This window comes from Homarus americanus, unplaced genomic scaffold (genome assembly GCF_018991925.1).
Source record: "Homarus americanus isolate GMGI-L3 unplaced genomic scaffold, GMGI_Hamer_2.0 scaffold51728, whole genome shotgun sequence".
NCBI classification, from domain to species: Eukaryota; Metazoa; Arthropoda; class Malacostraca; order Decapoda; family Nephropidae; genus Homarus; species Homarus americanus.
In genome coordinates, this window is record NW_024721061.1 from 1,456 (window position 1) to 8,934 (window position 7,479).

Consider the following 7,479-nt stretch of genomic DNA (forward strand, 5'->3'; position numbering starts at 1 on the left):
GTGCAAGCCCAGAGAAAAACTGCTGGAACGTGTTCGCCCAGAGAAGCGTGGCGACGTGCGCGCCCAGAGAAGCGTGGCGACGTGCGCGCCCAGAGAAGCGTGGCGACGTGCGCGCCCAGAGAAGCGTGGCGACGTGCGCGCCCAGAGAAGCGTGGCGACGTGCGCGCCCAGAGAAGCGTGGCGGCGTGTGCGCTGAGAGACCAAAGTGTGTGAGGCTTTGATTTCTCATGGACTAATCACAGAGAAGCGTGGCGACGTGCGCGCACAGAGAAGAGTGGCGACGTGTGCGCCGAGAGACCAAAGCGTGTGAGGCTTTGATTTCTCATGGACTAATCAGGAGTATTTCACCTCACAGTAGGTCACCGCGACCCGTAGCCGGGGACGTCGAAGGTTTGGTCGGATTGGCACCCCACTGCCGACTCTCTCAGCTCGTCTGAGTGGGGGGGAGGGGGGAGTTCCGCACGACAGGGGGCAACCGCCAGTATCCTGGCTGTCCTACGACAGTCGTAGAGAAGAGCGCCGCCTCCACCTCGACTGTGGGGGTTCGCTCTCGCGATGTGCAGAGGGTCGGTGATCCACCCGACCCACCTCGGAACACGGACCACGGAGTCTAGCGTGTGTGGGAGTCGATGGGCTCACTGAGCCTGAAGGCGAGATGAAGGCAACAGGCGCCTGGTGCGTCCTGGGCAGACCCCCCAACCAACCACCCCGACCGCGCTCGCGCGGCAATACGCCGGGTGAGACCCTGGGGGTCTCAACCCGGCAAACGCCGCGCGGGCGTGGCCATAGGCAGCCGGTTGAGGATCTGCCCAGGACGCACCAGGCGTCCGTTGCCCTCATCTCGCCTTCAGGCTCAGTGAGCCCATCGACTCCCACACACGCTAGACTCCGTGGTCCGTGTTCCGAGGTGGGTCGGGTGGATCACCGACCCTCTGCACGTCGCGAGAGCAAACCCCCACAGTCGAGGTGGAGGCGGCGCTCTTCTCTACGACTGTCGTAGGACAGCCAGGATACTGGCGGTTGCCCCCAGTCGTGCGGAACTCCCCCCTCCCCCCCACTCAGACGAGCTGAGAGAGTCGGTAGTGGGGTGCCAATCCGACAGAACCTTCGACGTCCCCTGCTACTGGTCGCGGTCACCTACTACAAGGCGAAACACGCCCGTTGGACGACGGCATGTGTGGGGGCGCGCCCAAACATTTTTGGGTCGCTCCACCCACACAGCCGCATACAAGCTGAGGTGGCGACGTGCGCGCCCAGAGAAGCGCGGCGACGTGTGCGCCCAGAGAAGCGCGGCGACGTGTGCGTCCAGTGAAGCGCGGCGACGTGTGCGCCCAGAGAAGCGCGGCGACGTGTGCGTCCAGAGAAGCGCGGCGACGTGTGCGCCCAGAGAAGCGCGGCGACGTGTGCGCCCAGAGAAGCGCGGCGACGTGTGCGCCCAGAGAAGCGCGGCGACATGTGCGCCCAGAGAAGCGCGGCGACGTGTGCGCCCAGAGAAGCGCGGCGACGTGTGCGTCCAGTGAAGCGCGGCGACGTGTGCGCCCAGAGAAGCGCGGCGACGTGTGCGCCCAGAGAAGCGCGGCGATGTGTGCGTCCAGAGAAGCGCGGCGACGTGTGCGCCCAGAGAAGCGCGGCGACGTGTGCGCCCAGAGAAGCGCGGCGACGTGTGCGCCCAGAGAAGCGAGGCAACTTGTGAGCAAAATATTAGCCGCTATACTTCCGACGGCTTTTTTAACTTAAGAAAATTTTTGACAAAATAAATTAATGTAGATTTATTTACTTTAAATCAAATTATTTAATTGTAAAATGTAAGAAAATAAATTTCTAACAGCATGTATATACTTTTATCCTATTCACCACTGATTGGCTTGTTAGCCGCTTGGACGATTGGTAACGTCTGTTACGCATGCCCAGGCTCCTGAATGTACCTGAACCTGCTCCAGTGTTGGTGAGGCAGGAGCAATGACTGGTGAGGCAGGAACAATGACTGGTGAAGCAACAATGACTAGTGAGGCAGGAGCATTCACTGGTGAGGTAGGAGCATTCACTGTCGAGGCAGGAACAATGACTGGTGAGCACAGTTGATGGCCCTGGGGTTGGAACAGGCAAAACTGCAAAAAGTCAGTATAAGGTAGGTCACTGCTGCCGTTTGATTTTTACACAGCCAAAGGAGATTGAGCAATGGTGTCAATGAGAATGCATACAACTGTATAAATCAATAAATATTCTCACCTATCTGCACATTCTATAAGGAATTATTTCTTCATCTACTGGGTGACTGCGGAAGGTCTCGTAAAAATCACCAGCCACTGCTAACTCGGCCCTCATCAGTGATGCTGTTAAGGCAATTTCTTCTGAAGCTTTTAATATTTTTTTCTCGTGGACCACCACCTGTCTTTTTAAGCTTTCGGTCTTCTATATCTCTGTTTTTATAGTTCTGAAAGAAACAGAAGAAATTAATGCTGTATAACAATAGCAGCATTGGCTTTTATAATGCTTTCATCACCAATGCCTATGGCCAAAGGTGATGCAGAACAGACTAATATCATTTACTGTACATATATGCATCACAAAAGAAATGTATGATGGGTTTTGTAGGATTTTACAATACAGTAATATTCAAAGAGTGTATATAGTTTAAAAAATGTAAATTTGCCATAAAAATGGAGTACGAAAACATGGTTATACTTTACGATGCTGTTGTGCACTTACATCAGTTGATCGAAAACACAGAAAAAAAAAATTTTGAAGTAGGCCTAAAATACTGTAGGCTAGTCACAAGGCTACAGTCATACCTGCAAAAAAAAAAAAAAAAAATTATATATATATATATATATATATATATATATATATATATATATATATATATATATATATATATATATATATTATATATATATATATATATATATATATATATATATATATCTTGATGAAACCGCCATCGAAAAATGGAAACAACGGAGTACCTTAGCTTTCGTCTTTATTCAAGACATTTTCAGAGGCAACTGGATTACATGGACAGAGAGGCTTAAATATAAAGGGTGAGAGAGAGAGAGACTGGTATGCTTCTGACAAGTCTTTTGAGGTGACCCTTCAGAAACTGAACATAAACCTTTTTAAAACTTATCTTGCAGAATATTTGAGCTAGCCAAGTGTGTGGGGGCACCAGCCCCAGACTTGGTGCACGTCATGGTCGTAAAAAGCTGCACAGCTTGGTTCATATACAATTGCCACCCCCCCCCATTGCCAGTGAATAACTGGCACAAAACATGGAAATAACCTAGCCTAGCCTCACCTAGCCTCACCTACCCTAACTTTAACTTAACCTACCTAACCAAATATTAAATATGACTGATCTATAATTTTTTTTTCACTGAACCATAAATTATGAGTTGTCATTTTTTTATATAATTATTACTACAAATAAAGCACTAATTCATAGTGTTCCATGTCCTACCCTCCATAGCAGTACCTTCCTAATAAATTCACATTTTTATCAGATAACTCTTAGGATAAAAATCAATCGATAGGCATATTGTATATAATTTATTTAAGTAGACATAAAAACACTTTTTGGGCCGCTCCACCCACCCAGCTGCAAACAAGCTGAGGTGGCGGCGTGTGCGCCCACAGAAGCGCGGCGACGTGTGCACTCACGTGGTAATGCGCGGGGGAAGGCCCTTTTCCCAGTGGGGGGAAAGGGTCTCAACCACGCAAACGCCACACGTGCACGGCCAGAGGCAGCCAGTTGAGGATCTGCCCAAGACGCACCAGGCGCCCGTTACCTTCATCTCACCTTCGGGCTCAGTGACCCCATCGACTCCTACACATGCTAGACTCCGTGGTTGTTGTCCCAAGACGGGTCGGGTAGATCAACGACCCTCTGCGAGATGAAACCCCCACCGTCGAGGTGGCACTCTACTCGACGACCGTCGCAGGACAGCCAAGACACCGGCGGTTGCCCATCTCGCAGGGAGGCACGACACCAGTGGTTGCCCCTCTCGCAGTTCAGCCAGGACACCGGAGGTAGCTTGCCACCCCCCCCCCCTCCAAGATGAGCTGAGAGTCATTGACGGTGTACCAATCCGACCGAGCCTTTGACGTCCCCAGCTACGGGTCGCGGTGACCCTATTACGGATTTGGTTCAGTCTACGTTATTACGTTTAATTAACTTAGGCTGGTTAAGTTAGGTTAGTAAAGTTAGTTGAAACCCACCCACAACAACTTGCTTTACTTGCTGTATTTACTACTATACTACTACCACTACTAATTTTTTCTAATAACCAATACGCATGTAGTCCTGTATATTTATATTGTCACTACAACTAATTAATTTTACTCGAAGACCAGTCTGTCCACTCAGTACTCACGAGCCCTCCTTCTCACAGTCCTCCAGAACACTCCATCACACAGTCCTCCAGAGCCCTCCATCACACAGTCAGCCAGAACCCCCACACACCCTCCACTGCCGAGTGTAGAAGCACGGTGTTGAGTAGTTTATGGGATGACCATAACAGCCAAGATATATATAAGTAACTTAACTGATGAGGCTGAAGTAACATGCTGGGTGTTAAATGTTGCTCAAGGTTCTGTCACTTCTCCATTGGCCTTCACATACATCAGCTGTCACCTGCAAAATGTTTAAAGTTGGCATTTATGTTGAATGAATGTTAAACATACAATATCCATCTACCACTAGACAACATGTAGTTAAACTGTCGTCAAATGTACATAATTTTTCAAAAATTAATTATTTACAACAGTCAAATTTAACTTCTTTCAAAATTAACTTATGAATTCATGATCAGTTAACGTAAGTGACAAAAAAATACTGAATTTATGTCTTGGAATAGTTTATCTTAGGTTAGGTTATGGTTAGTAAAGTTAGTTGAAACCCACCCACAACAACTTGTTTAACTTACTATGTTTACTACTGCTACTAATTTTCACTAATAATCAATAGGCATACAGTTCTGTATATTTCTATTGTCACTACAACTAATATTAATTTTGCTCTAATATCAGTCTGTCTACAGATCGTCCTCCATAGCCCTCCAACACAGTCCTCCAAGAGTGTCCGCCAGGCCCCACACACTGATCACTAGGTCTACACACAGACCTATTAGGCCTCAAACAGTCAGCAAGGCACCCCCACCCCCCACACACCCTCCACTGCCCAGTGTAGGAGCAGTGTCGAGTGGTTTATTGGATAAAGATACTAGCTAAGATATACTGTACAAGTAACTTAACTGATGAGGCTGAAGTAACATGCTGGTAGTTAAATCTTGCTCGAGGTTCTGTCACTTCTCCATTGGCCTTCACGTACATCACCTGTTACCTGCAACGTGTTTAAAGTTGTAATTTACGTACAATGAAAATTAAACTTGCAACTAGATCACATGTACTTAAACTGTCCCCAACTGTTTACCTAAATCATTACCTCCACATTAGTTTACACTATACTGTACTGTACTGTACTACACTGCTTCATGCACTATACACAAGGTTTATTACAGCTGACTAGACCTTCCCTCCCTCATGCCCCCTTAAGTGTCAACACCCCACACCCTCTCGCAAAACGTTAAATGACCCCACCACAAGCCCAACCCACCTACACTCTCAAAACGTTATACGACCCCACAACAAGCCACACCCAGCTACACCCTCACAAAACATTAAACGACACCACAGGAAGCAACATCCACCCACAACCCCTCACCAAACATTAAATGACACCATAGCAAGCTATGCACACCCACACCTTCACACAAAACGTTAAAATTGACCTGAAGGAACACCGTTGTGTATTGTGAGAAGTTTCACTCGTGGTCTGTTGTCCCCACATACTGCACCACACTTCACTTGTGTCCTCGTACTGCACCACACTGACCACATACTGCACCACACCAATAACAGAGGGTTTTGTACTGTAGTTGAATCTGCAGTCATTCCTTGATCTGAAAAAGAAAGATTCGCCAACACATTGTAATACGTAGATTGGCTTAGGTTAAATTGATCTTCAGTTGAAATAAGCTGGGGGATGAATCTTCAGGCGAGCCAAACATTTTAACATTTTCCAGAGGTTAATTAGATGGTTACTGCCTTATTTACCAATACATTTTAACGGTGTCTTTATATACATCTTAACATTTATTTTAGGAACCCGGTATTTTTTGGTGCTTTTTGGTTGTTGACCAATGTGTTTTTCCGATGGTAAAATCCATGGTTGTCCACTTTTAAAAATTTAATATACACTGTACAAATATTCTGAAACCCCTCAACCTCGCCCTCCGCCGGCTCCCTTGCCTCGCCCGGTTCCCTACCTCAACTCGCCTCGCCTCGCTTCCCGTCTGGCTTCTTGCCTGCCTCGCCTAGCATGCCTCGCTTCGCCCGGCTAAAACCCGTAATAAATTCGGTTTCAACTCCCAGAAATCCTAGTTAAAGAGGAAGCAAAGAACTATCCAGTGAAAAATATTGTATCGTAATTCCACAAAACAGAGTTATATTTTGGTGATGAACGTTAGAAGAAATGCGTAGCTATTGAGTTATGACCACCCGGCTACGCCAAAAGTGGGCTGGGCTTCGAAGCAAGAGGGAAAATGTGAAATTAAAAAAATAAATACAATAATTTCACCCAATCTCGTCATTGCACTCACTCACTGGTTAATTATAACACAAATACTGAGGTGCGGTTTACGCTTGTTACTCGCCACCGGTTTATAGTTTCGGCTCGGTTGTTATGGCTCATTAGGCGGTATATTTGCCCTAAAAGTTTTAAAACGTTAATAAATTACTGGTTAGACGTTAGAGAAACACTTAATATAATACTAACCCATATTAATGTATTTGTTTAAGCTGCAAAGTAGGTATCATAAGCCTTACGGCCCATTGAAACATGGGGATACGTCTCTAGAAGCCAAGTAAACTGCAACAACCGGCTGGCAAGTTTGTTACTTAAATCAGCATTTATTACGCCATAATTAAGTATATATAAACACTAACCAAAAGAATAACCATTTCTCTGGGCCATATTGACTGTATACAGTCGGGAAAAAAATTACACGTATATAATGGAGACTTGAGGTGCGGGGTGTGGGGCGTCTTACCTCCCTGTCAGCTGCAGCTAGTGAGTGTGAAGAATGGGTGGAAATCGAGTTCGACGAGACTTTATAAATGAAGGTTGAGAGTGACGTCACGAAGCTTCATTGAAGCATTTGAAGCTTCGAACATGATTATACGTTCAAATATCGTAAAAACGTCAAATTAATGGCCGAACTGCGGTCCAGTGGATAAGCTTTCTGTTTGCTATTTTAGAGTCACGGCGTTACTCTATTTTATTTCTCTTTTTCTTCTTTTTTTTTATTATGGAGAACTATTTTCGGATCACCTGAAGAATCATCGCCCCAGCTTATTTCACCTAACGATTAAACCACCCTAAAACTATTGTGGGAGGATGAGGTTAGGTTAGGATATGTTAGG

The 7,479-nt window shown here is 46.5% G+C and overlaps 1 long non-coding RNA gene across 1 annotated transcript; it reads right to left on the reverse strand.

The window, feature by feature from the left end:
• Positions 1–5,011: 5,011 nt before the first annotated feature.
• On the reverse strand, positions 5,012–7,133 carry LOC121861317. The gene is made up of 3 exons (XR_006088008.1): positions 7,107–7,133; positions 5,787–5,957; positions 5,012–5,338 (listed from the first exon to the last, which is right to left on the reverse strand). It is a non-coding gene; the product is annotated as an uncharacterized LOC121861317 (long non-coding RNA).
• Between the last annotated feature and the right edge of the window lie 346 nt (positions 7,134–7,479).